The following is a 19,468-nucleotide window of genomic DNA, read 5'->3' on the forward strand; positions in this document are numbered from 1 at the left end:
AGGGGAAATCAGACTAGAAGGGAAGGATTAAGCCACCTCCTGCTTGGACATGATCTACAATACATCACCTCCATGTGAATTTAAAAGATAGTAGCCTGTGCTGGCTAAGGGATTCTGAGAGTTGTAGTCCAAAGAAGTAACTTTTCCACCCTAGGCTGGGCTGGCCTGGCACATTTCTGTGGTTTTCACTAAAGCATGCTGTCATAAAAATGCAGGCCAAAAATGCTTTCCATGAAAATCTGTTAGGTTTGGGATGTAAGCCACCACACATTTGAGGCGGGGGGGGGGGGGGGGGGGGAATAGGCTTTTCTAGCTGCAAAAACACAAGAAATGATTTGGGTCCGTGTGTATGTGTGTTCACACATGTCCCTGTGAATACACACAAATTTCTTATTCCCAATACGAGGTGTTCTCAAACCTTTTAAGCCAAGAGCCAGTCCCCCAGACTATTGTTTGAAAAAATATAAACAAATTTCTATGTGCAATACACATATCTTATTTGTAGTGGGGAAAAAATAACCATGAAAGAACAATATAATATTTACAATGAAAAACAATTTTAACCAAAATAACTTACCAGTATTTCAATGGGAAGTGTGGGCCTGCTTTTGGCTGATGAGATAGTCAAGTTAATCAGGATTGTCGCTGTTGTGTGCCTTCAAGTCATTTCAGTTTGAGCGACCCTAATGAAATGCACAGATACAGAATGGGGGATGCCTGGCTTGATAGAAGTAGGTGTGAAAAAGATCTTGGAGTCCTCATGGACAACAAGTTAAACATGAGCCAACAATGCCATGCGGCAGCTGAAAAACCCAATGAGATTTTGGCATGCATAAATGTCTAGTGTCTAGATCCAGGGAAGTCATGCTCCCCCTCTATTCTGCCTTGGTCAGGCCACACCTGGAATCACACTGTGTCCAAATCTGGGCACTGCAATTAAAGGGAGACGTTGACAAGCTGGAAAGTGTCCAGAGGAGGGCAACTAAAATGACCAAGGGTCTGGAGAATAAGTCCTATGAGGAGCGGCTTAAAGAACTAGGCATGTTTAGCCTGCAAAAGAGAAGGCTGAGAGGAGACATGATAGCCATGTACAAATATGTGAGGGGAAGTCATCGGGAGGACGGAGAAAGCTTGTGTTCTGCTGCCCTGGAGACTAGGATGCAGAACAATTGCTTCAAACTACAGGAAAAGAGATTCCACCTGAACATGAGTAAGAACTTTCTCACTGTGAGAGCTGTTCAGAAGTGGAACTCTCTGCCCCAGAGTGTGGTGGAGGCTCCTTCTTTGGAGGCTTTTAAGCAGAGACTGGATGGCCATAAGTTGGGGGTGCTTTGAATACGATTTTCCTGCTTCTTGGCAGGGGTTGGACTGGATGGCCCACATCTTCTAACTCTGTGATATATGATTTTATGATTCAAGTCAGAAGTTTAGGGCAGGGACCAGATAAATGACCTTGGAGGGCTGTATCCGACCCACAGAACTGAGTTGGGGACCCCTGCTCTATATCAGTTCTCTACCTGATACCCATCCCTTTTTCCAATACTTTCTTTATAAGGTCTAGATTGAACACAAATACTATCTCAAGGACTAGCAAGCTTTATTGGGCATAGACTGTAGAGAGCTGCAGTGGATTGCACCAGAAGAACCTCAGAGAATAAGTACTTCAACTGAATAAAACTTCATCAAGAGGTCAGTTTCTTTTATTTATAGAAGCCAGGGTAATCTAGATTCACCCAGTTCTCATGTCAGTCTTTGGAAGGATATCTTAACTTGAAGGCTAGAAAAGCATCTACCTAAACATCCAATTCACCATGGAAAAAGAAAAGAAAGAAAAACTGCAATTTCTTGATGTCACAATGTCAACAATTGGGCCACACAGTTTACAGAAAACCTACATACGTGGATAGAACCCTATATATATATTCCAACCATCACCCAAGTAAAAAAGAAGCACAATTAAAGCCATGGCAGACCATGCAAAAAGGATCCTCCAAGGTGAACTGAACCACCTAAACTGAGCTCTACAGGCCAATGGATCACCACAGACATCAGAAGAGCTGTAAGGTCTAGAATAAGCCATGAGAGTAAAGACACAGATCCACCCAGAGGAAAAGTGTTCTTACCATACATCAAGGGAACCACTAACTGCATAGGCAAGCTGATGAAGAAACACAACCTACAAACTATCTACAGACTAGCTAAGAAAATCCAACAAATGCTATGTTCAGCAAAGGACAAGAGGGATCCTCTCACCTCTGCAGGAGTCTACCATATACCAAGCAGCTGTGGACAAGTCTACATAGGGACCACCAACGAAATGCAGCATTGCCCAAACACAAATCAAGGAACATGAAAGGCACTGCTGACTAACTCAACCAGAGAAGTCAGCCATAGCAGAGCACTGGATGAACTAACCTGGACACAGCATGTTATCTGAGAACACAGAAATGCTGGACCACTCTAACAACCACCATGTCAGACTACAGAGAAGCCATTGAAATCCACAAGCATGAGAACAATTTCAACAGAAAGGAGGAAACCATGAAAATAAACAAAATCTGGCTACCAGTATTTTAAAACTCTAAAATCAGGACAGTAAATAGAGAACAACACTCAGAAAACGGGAATTCCCGACAAGAAACAATCAGGACCAGCTAATCACCTCCCAACAAAGGAGGCAGGAAGCAGCTATGCTTTGAACCTGCAAGGCCATTCAATGCAAATCAAGGTGATCAATTGCAATATTCACACTTGCCTCCAACAGAGAAGAGTTCTTTCTCCCTCCCTGGACATTCCACAGATATATAAACTCCACTTTCCTAGTTTCCAACAAACCTCACAACCTCTGAGGATGTGAGCAAAATGTCAGGAGAGTATGATTTTGCAACATGGTCATACAGCCCGGAAAACTCACAGTAACGCTCTGTGTGCATGTGCACGTGTGTATGTATATGTGTATATATATGCATTGTCTATATTCTTTGTTAAGGAATGCTGCAATTTTTTGTTATGTTGGCTTTTTTAAAAGGCATATTTCTTTTGCTGACCTAAATACCCTAAAGGCACCAGATCCTATATGTTCTTGGAAGCTAAGCAGGATCTGTACTTGAATAGGACACTGCCAATGAATCCCAGGTGCTGTAGGCTATATTTCAGAGGAAGGAACTGGGAAAATCACCTCTTGCGCATTTCTTGCATAAGAACACCCTTGGAAATTCATGGTGTTACTGTAAGAAGGCACAAACACATGCACATTTGTGAACTGAAGCCTATATACTGTATACTTCGGTGCCCAATCTCATTTGGTTGTGGGAGCTAAGCAGAGTCACCTTTGCTTGGTACTTTGATGGGAGATCATCAAAGAATACCAAGTGCTGTAGGATATATTTCAAAAGCAAAACCATCTCTAAGTATTCCTTGCCTAAGAAAACCTTATGAAATTCATGAGGGCATGATAAATCAACAGGCAACAACAAGGCACATACATTTTTTTCAAGGAACGAGTATAAACTAGAGAAAAGCTTGTTCTCCTCTTGTGACATGAACAGAGAAAAGGCTTTTATTGTGTTAATCAGCTCATCAAAGAGCATCCAAATAATGTTAATGGTCAAACAAGGTAATTGCTATTATTTGTATTAATATGAATGGTAAAAGAGCTGTCTAAGGTGCTGAATTGCAGGTGCTCAGCACCTTGGATACTTCCTTCAAAAAGGTAAAGGTTTCCCCTGACGTTAAGTCCAGTTGTGACTGACTCTGGGGGTTGGTGCTCATCTCAATTTCTAAGCCAAAGAGCCAGTGTTGTCCATAGACACCTCTAAGATCATGTGGCCGGCATGACTGCATAGAGCGCCGTTACCTTCCCGCCGGAGCGGTACCTATTGATCTACTCACATTGGCATGTTTTCGAACTGCTAGGTTGGCAGGAGCTGGGGCTAACAGCGGGCGCTCATTCCACTCCTGGGATTTGAACCTGGGACCTTTTGGTTTGCAAGTTCAGCAGCTCAGCGCTCATTCACTAAAACCCAGAGATGTAGGTTTTAGTCCAACATGGTCAAAAGCCATTATGTTGACAAAACTCTGTGCATTTATTTAAGTGAGTAATGATCTCTGAGAGCTTATGGCACATACAATTTGTGAGCTTTTATTGAGGCAACAGATTTCTTTCATTGTTGATTCCGATGCAAAATATTATTTCCCCAGTTTTTTGGCAGGGAAATGTTAGAATAAATACAAAGCTTGCCTTCAAAGGGGACGAATTCTTCTGATTCAGGTGTGGGATAGAGGAAGGGATTTTCTTTCTGGGCTGCTTCATGTTTCCTAAATGCAGTCACCCCCAGGTCATTGGTAACATAAACTAAAACCCATATGGCAAAATATCATACATGTTCATTCTAGCCTGTTGGGTTTAGATCTGAGACCCATCAGATGATTCACAGGAATACACAGAAAGAGATAAAAAGAAAACCACACAAATGGAGGCCGTGTTGCGTTAAGCAAAGAGTGGGGGGATTTTATTTTATTTTTTGACGAGGATTTGGCACATGAATCAGAGAGGAGGTTTGTGTGGGGGCGGACGGATGGGGGCGGATGCATCTGTGGGTGTCAAGAAGAATGAGACAGACAGAGATAGATGGCTGCACTTAAGTAGTTAGTGAAATGACTATAATAGTTGCGTGTAAAGACACCAGTTTCAAATGGAGCACTCCCCTTTAAAAAAAACCGCACACACACATAATCATCACACATTTTGAAAGAAATCGCCATGCATTTACTGGGAATACTCCTCCAAGCTGTCAAGAAGCAGCGATTCCATGCCCTCAAAAAACAAATCTGCTCAGTGCTCTTTTAATCTCATTTTTATTTTTTCCACAACATCAGAAGCACAAGGAGCACAAGACCCTTTGAAACTGAAAAAAAAAGGAATCAAAAACTGCTATTACACCAACTCCACTGGCTGCCAGTGAGCTACAGAGCACAATTCATAGTGCTGGCTTTAGCCTATAAAGCCCTATATTAGACTTGGGCAAACTTTGGCCCTCCAGGTGTTTTGGACTTCAGCTTCCACAATTCTTAACAGCGTACCCACTGTGTGATTTTAATTGATGTTTTAATCATTCAAGTTTTAATTATTGGTTTTAATTGTAATTGTTTATTTGATATACAGTAGAGCAGGGGTCCTCAAACTTTTAAAGCAGAGGGCCAGTCCACAATCCTTCAGACTGTGGAGGGGCTGAATTATCATTTGAAGGAAAAAAAAATGAACAAATTCCTATGCACACTGCACACGTCTTATTTGTACAGCAAAACAGCAAAAACAATGAAATAACAATATAATATTTAAAAATGAAAACAATTGTAACCAACATTAACCTATCAGGATTTCAATGGGAAGTGTGGGCCTGTTTCCGGCCAATGAGATAGTCAAGTTAATTAGGTTTGTTGTTGTTGTGTGCCTTCAAGTCATTTCAGACTTTGGGTGAGCCTAAGTCTAAAATTATTTATTTATTCATTTACTACATTTATTTACTACATTTATATCCTGCCCTTCGCACCCCGAAGGGGACTCAGAGCAGCTGTATGCACATACAATATATTGTATTATTAGCATAGCACAATATTAGCATTATATGTTACTATATTGAACTATACCACTATACTGTAATATTATATGTAATATATAACATGTAATTAATATTATTATATGGTATTATTACAGTAGAGTCTCACTTATCCAAGCCTCGCTTATCCAAGCCTCTGGATAATCCAAGCCATTTTTGTAATCAATGTTTTCAATATATCGTGATATTTTGGTGCTAAATTTGTAAATACAGTAATTACAACATAACATTACTGTGTATTGAACTACTTTTTCTGTCAAATTTGTTGTATAACATGAAGTTTTGGTGCTTAATTTGTAAAATCATAACCTAATTTGATGTTTAATAGGCTTTTCCTTATTTCTTCCTTATTATCCAAGATATTCGCTTATCCAAGCTTCTGCCGGCCCGTTTAGCTTGGATAAGTGAGACTGTGCTGTATTAGTATTATATTGTATAACATTATAATATTATTATAAATATTATATGTAAATACAATATATTATATTATTTAAAATGATATAAAAATATTATATTATAAAACTGAGGGAGGGGGACAGGTAAATGACCTTGGAGGGCCGCATACGGCCCCCGGGCCTTAGTTTGGGGACCCCTGCAGTAGAGTCTCACTTATCCAACATTCGCTTATCCAACGTTCTGGATTATCCAACACATTTTTGTAGTCTATGCATTCAATACATCGTGATATTTTGATGCTAAATTTGTGAATACAGTAATTACTACGTAGCATTACTGCAGATTGAACTACTTTTTCTGTCAAATTTGTTGTAAAACATGATGTTTTGGTGCTTAATTTGTAAAATCATAACTTAATTTGGTGTTTAATAGGCTTCTCCTTAATCTCTCCTTATTATCTAACATATTTGCTTATCCAACGTTCTGCCTGCCCGTTTATATTGGATAAGTGAAACTCTACTGTATGTGCATATGGCATCAAATTGCCGCCTGTTGTAAGGCCGCCTTGAGTCCCTTTTGGGGTTGAGAAAGGTGGGTAGATATATAAATAAATTTATTTACCTGAGAGAACATATCTCTAGGAATTTCTAAGTCCTCAAGCACGACTTTCTGGTCACCTTCTATTAGAAGCTGTCCATAGAATTGCACCGGAGGACCTAGAGGTTAATAGGGAGAACATTTTAATCAAATCCACGAATAACCACATTCTCAAATATTAAACCCACCAATGTATATTTTTGACTGTACATGTATTCCATTTGAACCACATAAATACATTAGATGTCGGGAAAAATACTTTTTCTTTTTAAGGAGATGGTATCAATTTGATGCACTGATCTTCTTTAAAAGGCCTTTTGTTTGCCGCACAATTACATTAAAGTTTCAAAGCTTCAAGAGAATTAAACAACCTCTCCCCCCAGAAAAGTGTGGGGCTTGAAAGTGTTCTAACTGGATCACGTATTTATTCATTCCATTGTATCTTCTCTCCAAGGGGAACCATCAAAATAAAAGCTAGAGGAGGTTTTTTTTAAAAAAAATAAAGAAAGAAAACATGCAAGAAAAAAATCAACAATGTCAAACCAAACGGTAAAACCACCAGAAATTTGATGTTAAGTGCATAGTGCTCCTACAAATAAAATTGTTCTTGAAAGAGGGAGAGAAATGGCAGGCTCTTCAGAAGAGAGCTGCCAGGGAGTCAGTGCCTGGAGCAACCGTACCTCTCCGTTTATATAAATTGCTTTGTACATAAGGAAATGTCACTGCATTATTAATGACTCTCTATAGTGTGGAGGAAAGCAGGGGGAAACCACACATCATTAAAACCCGTGGCATGGGAAGCAATGTTAATTGATCTCTCGTAGTCGAATGATTTGCATGGCAGCATGCTCTCCAACCTTTCACAGATGAAAACTGAAATTGGGACAAATGTGGACAAGCAATATCAGAGTGTGATCCAGATAACAAATGCAATGGATGTAAAAAAAAAGAAGACCCAGAGAAGATAGGAAAGGCTGTAGCAGTTTGCTTTTGCCTGAGTCTTCTGGGAGAGGCAATATTGTGCCCTCTCTTTGTCCCTCCTGCCTTCTGAGTTAACTGACTGCAAACTACTTTTGCACATTGAACTCAGTTTGCAGTAACCAAAGACAAAATGGAAAATTGGGAGAAGGCAAAAGAAACAGGAATATTATAAAAGCAGGGTTGTTGTGTATTTTTCAGGCTGTAAGGCCATGTTCCTCTGAGGATGCCTGCCATAGATGTGGGTGAAACATCAGGAGAGAATGCTTCTGGAACATGGGTATACAGCTTGGAAAATGCACAACAACCTAGTGATTCTGACCATTTTTTTTCATGTCAGTTGCTTCTGGAGTGAGAGAATTGGCTGTCTGCAAGGACATTGTTCAGGGGACGCCCGGATGTTTTGATGTTTTACCATCCTTATGGGAGGCTTCTCTCATGTCCCTGCATGGAGCTGGAGCTGATAGAGGGAGCTCACCCGCGTTCTCCTCGGGTGGGATTCGAACCTGGCAGCCTTCAGGTCAGCAACCCAACCTTCAAGTCAGAAGACTTTAACCCACTACTCCACCGGAGGGGATAAAATTCCAACCATGAAAGCCTTCAACAACGCATTATAAAAGCAACTGAAAAAGTGTGGTGACAGTGGAATAACCAGGATTATCCCTGGTGAATGAAAGGCTATGTGGCCTGAAGAGAGACAAAACTTCTGCGTATGATCATAACTTGAAAAATATGTTTGTGTACAGCTCCCAAAACCCATGGAGCTGAATAGGAGCCCTGCTCAGAGTTCTGTACAAGTTCACCCTCTGCATATTCAGTACTTTATGTCCAGGTTTTAATGTACAGTAGAGTCTCTCTTATCCAACATAAACGGGCCGGCAGAACGTTGGATAGGCGAAAATGTTGGATAATGACGAAATAAGGAAAAGCCTATTAAACATCAAATTCTGTTATGATTTTACAAATTAAAGCATCAAAACATCATGTTTTACAACAAATTGACAAAAAAGGCAGTTCAGTACACAGTAACGGTTTTTTTTCTCTCTCCCTTCTGGTTATTGTTTTTGTTATTGGTTTTGTTATAAAGCCGCCATGAGTCCCCTCAGGTGAGAAGGGCGGGGTATAAATGTTGTAAATAAATAAATTATTGTTCTTTGATGTTTCATATGTTATCATTGCTTTGTATTTGATTTTGCTGTAAGTCACCTCGAGTCCCCTTCGGGGGAGATGGAGGTGGGATATAAATAAACTTCTTCTTCTTCTTCTTCTTCTTCTTATTATTATTATTATTATTATTATTATTATTATTATTATTAACGTATGTAGTAATTACTGTATTTACGAATTTAGCACTAAAACATCACAATGTATTGAAAACATTGACTACAAAAACACTGACTACTAATGGGCAGACTGTGATGGATAATACAGAACGTTGGATACGCGAAGGTCGGATAAGTGATACTCTACTGTATTTGATGTGTTTTCTGTCATTTTATACTTATACTGTTATATTGTTTTAATTTATGGATTGTGTTTTTACCTATGTTGTTGCTGGGTTTGTCCCCATGTGAGCCATCCTGAGTTCCTTCGGGGAAATGGAGGCAGGATATAAAAATAGTTATTTTATTATGTCACAGCAAGCAAGATAGATATGCTGGATTTCGTATCACAAAATCACAAGTCAAACACATCCCAAGTTTCTAGGACTGTGATGTATTTTCGGATGATGCGCGCAGATCCCAGTAGGGTGGCCTTTTGCAGTTGACAGATCGTAATTTTGTCAATGTCTATTGTTTTCAAATGCCGGCTGAGATCTTTTGGCATGGCACCCAGTGTTCCCATCACCACTGGGACCACCTGCACTGGTTTCTGCCAGAGTCTTTGAAGTTCAATCTTGAGGTCCTGATAGCGGCTGAGTTTTTCCTGTTGTTTTTCATCAATGTGACTGTCACCTGGGATGGCGACATCAATGATCCAAACCTTTTTCTTTTCCACAACTGTGATGTCTGGTGTGTTGTGTTCCAGAACTTTGTCAGTCTGGATTCGGAAGTCCCACAGTATCTTTGCGTGCTCATTTTCCAATACTTTTGCAGGTTTGTGATCCCACCAGTTCTTTACTGCTGGGAGGTGGTACTTGAGGCATAAGTTCCAATGAATCATTTGGGCCACATAGTTGTGCCTCTGTTTGTAGTCTGTCTGTGCGATTTTCTTACAGCAGCTGAGGATATGATCAATGGTTTTGTCGGTTTCCTTGCAGAGTCTGCATTTTGGGTCATCAGCTGATTTTTCGACCTTGGCCTTGATTGCATTTGTTCTGATGGCTTGCTCCTGGGCTGCAAGGATTATTATTATTATTATTATTATTATTATTATTATTATTATTATTATTGACACAACGACGTTGTATGACACAGCAAACAAGATAGATATGCTGGGTTTCGTTTCACAAAATCACAAGTCGAACACTTCCCAAGTGTCTAGGACTGTGTGATGTATTTTCGGATGATGCGTGCAGATCCCAGCAGGGTGGCTTTTTGCAGTTGGCAGATCGTAATTTTGTCAATGTCTATTGTTTCCAAATGCCGGCTGAGATCTTTTGGCACGGCACCCAGTGTGCCCATCACCACCGGGACCACCTGCACTGGTTTCTGCCAGAGTCTTTGAAGTTCAATCTTGAGGTCCTGATAGCGGCTGAGTTTTTCCTGTTGTTTTTCGTCAATGCGACTGTCACCTGGGATGGCAACATCAATGATCCAAACCTTGTTCTTTTCCACAACTGTGATGTCTGGTGTGTTGTGTTCCAGAACTTTGTCAGTCTGGATTCGGAAGTCCCACAGTATCTTTGCGTGCTCATTTTCCAATACTTTTGCAGGTTTGTGATCCCACCAGTTCTTTGCTGCTGGCAGGTGGTACTTGAGGCATAAGTTCCAATGAATCATTTGGGCCACATAGTTGTGCCTCTGTTTGTAGTCTGTCTGTGCAATTTTTTTACAGCAGCTGAGGATATGATCAATGGTTTCATCTGTTTCCTTGCACAGTCTGCATTTTGGGTCATCAGCTGATTTTTCGATCTTGGCCTTAATTGCATTTGTCCTGATGGCTTGCTCCTGGGCTGCAAGGATCAGGCCTTCTGTCTCCTTCTTCAGGGTCCCATTTGTGAGCCAGAGCCAGGTCTTCTCCTTATCAGCTTTTCCTTCAATTTTGTCAAGGAACTTTCCATGCAATGTTTTGTTGTGCCAGTTGTCAGCTCTAGTTTGTAGTGTGGTTTTCTTGTACTGGTTTTTTGTCTGCTGTGCTTTGAGGAGTTTCTGATTTTTGACTTCAATCAAAGCAGGTTCTTCACTTTGCTTTACATATTCTGCCAGGGCATGTTCTTCTTCTTTGACTGCTTGTTTTACTTGTAGGAGTCCAAGTATTATTATTATTATTATTATTATTATTATTATTATTATTATTATTATTATTCCTGGGCAAGTCTGGGAGTTGTACTTAAAAAAAATAAAGGTAAACTTAAAGGTCCTGTGCATAATGTACAATTTACACCAATATTTCCCTATCATTCCTAATTAATGAATAGTGCTTCCTTCTCTGTGTAAGTCCATAAAGCAGTGGCTAGGATGGGAACAGCCTTCCCAAATTCCTTGTTTGAACAGACTTGTCTCACTCAAAGAACACCTGAAATTACTCACTGCAAAAGGATGTGGTCCCTTTGCCAGCTTTCCCCGCCCTGCCCTAGTTCTTCTCATTGCGTGCTTTTGATTTGTATGGATCACTGGTAAAGTTGTAAGAACTATGAAAATGTTGAAAGCTTTTTATTTTCTAGCTTGCTTCGGATGTATGAGCTAAATAGATCTGAATCAATTGCAACAGAGCTATGAAATGTTTGATCATCATTGCTACCCTGTTTCCCCTAAAATAAGACATCCCCAGAAAATAAGACCTAGTAGAGGTTTTGCTGAATTGCTAAATATAAGGCCTCCCCTGAAAGTAAGACCTAGCAAAGTTTTTGTTTGGAAGCATGCCCGCCGAACAGAACACCAGAGCATGCAGGATCGGTAAATGTACATACCATAAAGTGTTGTACATGGAAATATTGGTAGTAACAAGAAATTCTTGATAGGATTCACAGTTCGTCTGGTTATGCTGGTTTGTGATGACAACTACTGTACAGCATATAATAAATGTTCAATTTTTTGTTCAATAATAAATGTGAATTCTTCTTCATGGAAAAATAAGACATCCCCTGAAAATAAGACCTAGAGCATCTTTGGGAGCAAAAATTAATATAAGACACTGTCTTATTTTCGGGGAAACACGGTATGTATGACTATGTACATTGAATTTACCTGCTTTGCACATAAGTTAGGGATGTTTAATTTTTTCCTGCCACAGCTTTCTTGCTCTGTTCCAGTTTTGAATTGAGTTACAAGTCTCCTTTTTCTTATGTGATGAGGTTGCAGGAATCTCTAGATCCTCTAGTGTGACTCTATGGGCAATTTGGCCTTCATCTTTTTATTCATTTCAAATATTTCTGATAGATGTAAATAAGTATACAATTGAATACAGTTTGCAAATAATGTACATTTTTTGCTGAGTTGAGCTCCTTTTCATCAGGCAAAGACCCAGTGGGAAATAATTAACTTGCACTCAGAAACAGGTTTTGTCAAATTATCGTTTATCTAAGGATCTAATTATCTAAAGATCAACGATAATTTGGCAAACCCTGTTTCTGGATGCTTGCTAAAGGACTGCACCTGGAAATGCTCCAAGGTCTCTGGTATGGTTCAGACACCTTGATAACACGGAGCCCCCGATGGTGTAGTGGGTTAAAGCCTTGTGACTTGAAGGTTGGGTTGCTGACCTGAAGGCTGCCAGGTTTGAATCCAACCCGGGGAGAGCACAAATGAGCTCCCTCTGTCAGCTCCAGTTACATGTGGGGACATGAGAGAAGCCTCCCACAAGGATGGTAAAAACATCAAAAACATCAAAAACATCCGGGCATCCCCTGGGCAACGTCCTTGCAGATGGCCAATTCTTTCACACCAGAAGTGATGTGCACTTTCTCAAAGTCGCTCCTGACACGAAAAATACCTTGATAACAATCGGCAAACTAGCTCCCTCCTGAAAGCAGCAGCACCCCATTACTGTATTTACAGAGATTTTCAATGCCCAAACCAGTAAGGTGTGGAATAAACAAATGCACTTTGTTCCTCTTCAAACAAGAAAACTTATATGACTTGCTAGGCCCTGCATAGGGTGATAGATTATAGTGCATAGCATACCTTCCTTGACTGAAGCAAACATCATCTTGTTTACTTCATAGTCAGACAATTCCACATGACTTCAGCAAGGTTTCGATTTTACATTACTGAAAACAGGAGCAACTTCTATTACCCTTGGAGAAGAATAAGAGATTTGTGTTGCTCAACTCTGTGTCTATATATGTGTCGATGTGTTCTAAAGCTCTATCTGGATGTCTTTTTTTTTGGCTAAATGTGTGTGGCTACAATGGTCACTAGGAAAATATTTTTATCATCAGTTCCTATTTAAAATGGGAATTGGTGCAGAGTAATAGTACCATAGGAGCCCCGGTGGCGAAGTGTGTTAAAGCGCTGAGTTGCTGAACTTGCAGGTCGAAAGGTCCCAGGTTCAAATCCCAGGAGCGGCTTGAGCACCCGCTGTTGCTCCAGCTCCTGCCAACCTAGCAGTTCCAAAACATGCCAATGTGAGTAGATCAATAGGTACCGCTCCGGCGGGAAGGTAACGGTGCTCCATGCAGTCATACCGGCCACATGACCTTGGAGGTGTCTACGGACAACGCCGGCTCTTCGGCTTAGAAATGGAGATGAGCACCAACCCCCAGTCAGACATGGCTGGACTTAACGTCAGGGGAAACCTTTATCTTTACCTAATAGTATCATTCCTATCACGTTTGCTTTGTAATTTCTCTCCTACTTCTTATTGTTGTTGTGGATTTGTCTCCTGTTGCATTTATTAAGTAAAAACACAGAGATGAAGATGTGGATTGAGAATTGTAAGGTTGTTCCAGTCTGTGGTCCATAAACTTCCATTTTTGGTCAGGATGCAACACTGAATGAACGGAGAATATGTTTGAAGGACTATTCTGTGGCAATAACAATAATTAAAAAGCATCATTTTCCCACTCCTATTATATCTGCAACTAAGGGCTCTTTCACACAGCCATATAACCCAGAATATTAAGGCAGATAATACACAATATCTGCTTTGAACTGGATTATCGGAGTCGACACTGCCATATAACCCAGCTCAAAGCAGATAATGTGGGACTTGACCAGTAAGTGCTAAGCAGGGATTTGAATCCTATTCTCCAGAGTCATAATCCAACAGCCATAATAGGTTCAGCTTAGAGTCGCCATGAATTGGAGATGACTTGAAGGCACACAACAACAACAAATTGCTTCTGCACAGTGCCACCCTGTGGAACATTTCCTGATTGCCTTGTGGGTTGTTTTAGAAGTTAAAAGGGGTGCAATTTGCAAAGCACTTTGATGACAAAATCAACTCCCGTGACCTCCAACTGGTTTCCGCTGGTTCGCAGTTCTGACGGCATCCAGAGCCATGTCTAATCCTCTAATGCTCAATTATAGCAACTGGAGATGTGGAATGCACACATCAGTTTGCTTAGCATTTTCTCCAGCTAGATAGATGGAAATGATCAAACTGGCAAGCATCCAGAGAGGCAAGCTCAAGTGAAAAGGAATCAGCAAAGGTCAATCCCATTTCACTAAACATTTTAAGACATTTGAAAGCAGCTGTAAATATGTGGACAAGGGTGATCTGATAGACTTTGGACAAAATCTTATTTATAATGTCTCACCTCAAAGAAAACCAAGCAGTCATGGGATGAGAGTCGAAGTCCTTCAAAGGATCAAAATAGAAAGCAGAAAGCTGGAATAAATAGTCATCTCTCTACATAGAAAGGTGCGAGCTGGTGGGAGGAAGCTTGAGGATCTGTATTGGGATGAGAGCCTTTTACTTTGTAAACAATCTGGATTTAGAAGCAAGTAGTGAGGTGGCCTTGTTTGCTTATGACACCTATTTAGGGTGGAGAGAACAAAAAAAGATACTAAAGATTTTTAAAGCATCTAAACTGGGAAACCGAGATGTCAAATGGGAAATGAAATTCAGTGTAAACACGGGAAATGTCATATATTATGGCAAAAAAATTCCATCTTCACCTATGCATTTGAGCTGCCAGCCACCCATCAAAAAAGGAAATCTGAGGTTGTGGTAAATAGTTCAATAAAAATATTGACCTAGCATGCAATTGTTGATATCTACTGGGGTTTGGTTGCAGGAGCCCTTCTGAATACCAAAATCCATGGTAAGTGCATTGCTTGTACTAGATCTTCCAGAATAAGTGGAGAAAGTTCACCATAGAATTACACTGGATCACCTTGAGGTCCCTAGTAAGAATATTTTAACCAAACCCGTGAGTAATCAAATCCACAAAAGTCAAAACCACAAAGGACTGTGTAAAGCCTGTATCATACAACTTGAAAATTTAACTTTGTATGTTCTGCTCATGGGATCAATTGAACATATGGAGGTCACAGTTTGTCTTGCTGATTCTTCCCTTTATGAAACTGCCTTTAAGGCCTCATCGACACTACTATATAAGATTCAGATTATCTGCTTTATATGGCAGCATAGATTCATATAATCCAGTTCAAAGCAGATCATGTGAATTATCTGCTTTGATAATCTGGATTATATGGCAGTTTAGATCCAGCCTAAATTGCTGCCCCAAGTTTGCCCTTCAGTTGTTCTCAACAACAGACTTACTTACTTACAACAGAATTATACTTGTATTAATCAACGATAGCATGTAGCATAGGCACCTAGGTATCATTTTGGACCAAAGAAAGATATGGAATGATATATGCCTTCATTTTTATCCTCCAGAAGCTCCAGAGTAAAGATAAAAATAGATCAACAGTAAAGAATGGTTGGAGCTATAATTCAAAACATATTGAAGGCCAAAGGTCCTCACCGTGATTTACATTTCAATACAGGATCATATGGAGCTTCCTGTGGCGCAGTGGGTTAAACCGCTGTGATGCTGAACTTTCTGACCAAAAGGTCGGAGGTTTAAATTCAGGGAGCAGGGTGAGCTCCCGCTGTTAGCCCCAGCTTCTGCCAACCTAGCAGTTTGAAAACATGCAAATGTGAGTAAATCAATAGGTACTGCTCCAGCGGGAAGGTGATGACACTCCATGCAATCATGCCGGCCACATGGCCTTGGAGGCATCCACGGACAACGCCACTCTTCAGCTTAGAAATGGAGATGAGCACCAACCCCCAGAGTCGGACACAACTTTACCTTTACCTTTACAGGATCACAACATCTAACACTTCCAATCTGGCAGTGACAATCCGTCTTTATTTCTCTGTCATCCTACTTTACAACTGCTTTTAAAACATTTCAGATTCTCTCTTTGCCTTCCACTTTTTCGCTTTGTCTTCATCTCACTTCAGTTCATATAAACAGATTTCAAAGTGCAAAAGCACTGGCAGTCCCCATTCAAGTCAGCAGAGGAGAGAGATGAGGGGACAAAATGATGCCCTTCCCAATAGGTTGTGCAAAAATCAAACCGTTGTAGTCTTCCCCAGCTTGCCTGTTCTTCCTAATTTATAACTCTCGATCAAATTCTGATGTTGCCTGGTCACATGTATCCCTGTTTTCATCTGTCTAATGTTGGAAAGCATGCAATATGGATAGTAAAGGTAAAGGTTTTCCCCTGATGTTAAGTCCAGTCGTGACCGACTCTGGGGGTTGGTGCTCATCTCCATTTCTAAGCCGAAGAACTGGAGTTGTCCATAGACACCTCCAAGGTCATATGGCCGGCATGATTGCATGGAGCACCGTTACCTTCCCGCCAGAGAGGTACCTATTGATCTACTCACATTTGCATGCTAGGTTGGCAGGAGCTGGGGCTAACAGCGGGCACTCATTCCGCTCCCGGGATTTGAACCTGGGACCTTTTGGTCCGCAAGTTCAGCAGCTCAGCGCTTTAACACACTGTGCCACCAGGGCCCAATATGGATATCAACATAGGATGACTCATTGGGTTTCTCTTGTTCAGTGCTAGTCTGCCTCCCTTTGCCTATAAATCATCATTCATATTGATCAGTGTGTACTGTTTCAGTACTATCTCTCCTGCTTCAAGCCCCACTTGAAACCAAGTATGAATCATAACAGAATTGGAAGAAACCCCAAGGAAGAGAACCAGTCCAGCCCCATTCTGTCATGCAGGAGTGCATAATCAAAGCCCTCCCGACTAATGCCCATCCAATTTCTGTTGAAATGCCGGAGAAAGAGACTGTATCACACTCTGAGGCAGTTTGTTCTACTTTCAAACAGCTCTTATTATAGCTTGATAAAGGAAAAAGGCTTTATTCTTTGCTTCCCCCTATTTAAAAAAGATACAATGGAATTCAGGTTTTTAAAATATTTTGCCCAGACATTTAGGTAAGATCGGAGGACAGGAGAGGAATGTTGGTGCTAGTACCCAATCAGCAGCATGTAAAGGTGGCTTGGGCTCTAAACTGGGGGCACCCTTTCTTCAAACTTGAAATTAATTATGTTTAACTACAATAGCATAGCTGTGCTTCTTGCACAGCACAATCACAGATATTTTTTTCAGGTCAAGTATTTGGATAAGACAAAGGAAATATAGGAAATATCCCCCTCTACTGGACAGGAGTAGACCTACTGAAGAATGCTGTACAGTGTTCCCTCAATACTTAGCAGTTCACTTTTTTGCGGATTCGCTGTTTCACGGTTTTTCAATAAAATTTAAAAGACTATTATAAATCATAAATAATTACAATTTACAGCCTAAGGAAGGGAGGAAGGAGAAGCTGAAGGGAGAGAAAAGGAGCCCAAGCGGCAACGGGAGGAAAAGGAAATGATTTATCAACACATGATCGGTTGATAAAGACTTAAAATAGTGTATAACTACTAAAATAATGTATAAATATTAAAATTAATATAGTGTCCCTACTTCGTGGATTTTCACATTGCGGGTGGTCCTGGAACCTAACTCCAGAAATAAGTGAGTGAGCACTGTACTATAGAGATTCATGCTTGTGATGGTTTGATATACCATATATGAGACCCAGTATGGTATAGCAGTTTGAGCACTGGACTATGACTCTGGAGACCAGTTTTCAATTCTCTGCATGGCCACAGAAACTAGGCTTGTGCAATTCAGCTCAACCTTGATCCAATTCCGGGAGACCAACGGATCCGTTTTCGTGCATCTTCCAAAAACGAGAGGGTTGCCGAATAGCTGTTTCCAGTCCGCAGACTAAAGATCAGGAAAGATCTGGCCCATTGGCGGGAATAGGGAACTTACAAGGCTTCCCTTTCCGTTCCTGGAATCCTTTCCTTTCTTCTTTTCAAGGGAGCCTGGGCTTGAAGAATGGGGTTAAGGAAGCATCCTTCCTGGGACTCTTTCTTTTCTTCCTTTTAAGGCAGCCTGGGTTTGAAGAACTGGGTTAAGGAAGCATTCTTCCTGGGACACTTTCCTTAGCTTGAGCTGAATAGGGGAGGAGGAGCAGTGATCGGTTGCCACGTGGTCCCATAACACACAAAAAACGTGATGACTGTGCCCTTACTGTTACAGCCATCTGCCCAAGCCGAACATTGGCCAAAGAGAACCGACCATTCCAAATCCATGCACAAGCCTAATAGAAACCCATTGGGTGAGCTTAGGAAAGTCACATAGTCTCTACCCCAAAACACCCTGTGATATGTTCACCTTAGGGCCACTGTAAGCTGGAAGTGATTTGAAGACACATAACATCAAATATGGGAGATGATTAACAAATATCAGGACACCTGTATTGCAGAAGAAGGAATTGGGAAAACCATCTTTGAGTATTCATAAGGTCACTGTGATTAGACAGGTGATTTGAAGGCACACGCTGACATGCACATAGGAAGGGCCTTTGTGATGGTTGCTCCCAGGTGGCAAAACTCTAGTCCAAAGAAGGTTATTGTGGATCCTGCACTGCCAACCTTTGTATTCTGCTTATCCTTGTTGGCTAATGAGAAGCATTGTATTTTCCCCCTTTTAAAACTCCCCCCCCCCTCTCTCTCTCTCTCTCTCTCTCTCTCTCTCTCTCTATATATATATATATATATATATATATATATATATATATATAAAGGGAAAGGTTGCCCTTGACGTTAAGTCCAGTCATGTCTGTCTCTGGGGTTGGTGTTCATCTCCATTTCTAAGCCGAAGAGCTGGTGTTGTCCGTAGACACCTCCAAGGTCATGTGGCTGGCATGACTGCATGGAGCACTGTTATCTTCCTGCCAGAAGATATTGATCTACTCACATTTGCATGTTTTCGAACTGCTAGGTTGGCAGAAGCTAGAGCTAACAGTGGTCACTCACTCCGCTCCTGGGATTTGAACCTGGGACCTTTCAGTCTGCAAGTTCAGCAGCTCAGTACTTTAACACACTTCGCCACCGGGGCTCCATATATATATATATATATATATATATATATATATATATATATATATATATATATATTACAATATATATATATATGTGTGTGTGTGTGTGTGGTTTTTTTATTTGCTTTTTATTGTTGAATTACAATTCATTTAATTGAATTTTAATGCATAACTTATTGTGCTTTCAGGTGCTGCTTTATTTTGGCCATGTTATGAGCTGCCTTGGGCTCCAGTATTGGGAGGATGCTTGGATTAGAATAAAATAAAACGAATTCTACAAAAGGAGGCAGAAAGAAAATGTTACTGTATATCAGCTAGCCCTGTATTTCCAAAGGGTGGTATTTGCTTGAAGAAACGGA

This window comes from Anolis carolinensis, chromosome 1, assembly GCF_035594765.1.
Source record: "Anolis carolinensis isolate JA03-04 chromosome 1, rAnoCar3.1.pri, whole genome shotgun sequence".
NCBI classification, from domain to species: Eukaryota; Metazoa; Chordata; class Lepidosauria; order Squamata; family Dactyloidae; genus Anolis; species Anolis carolinensis.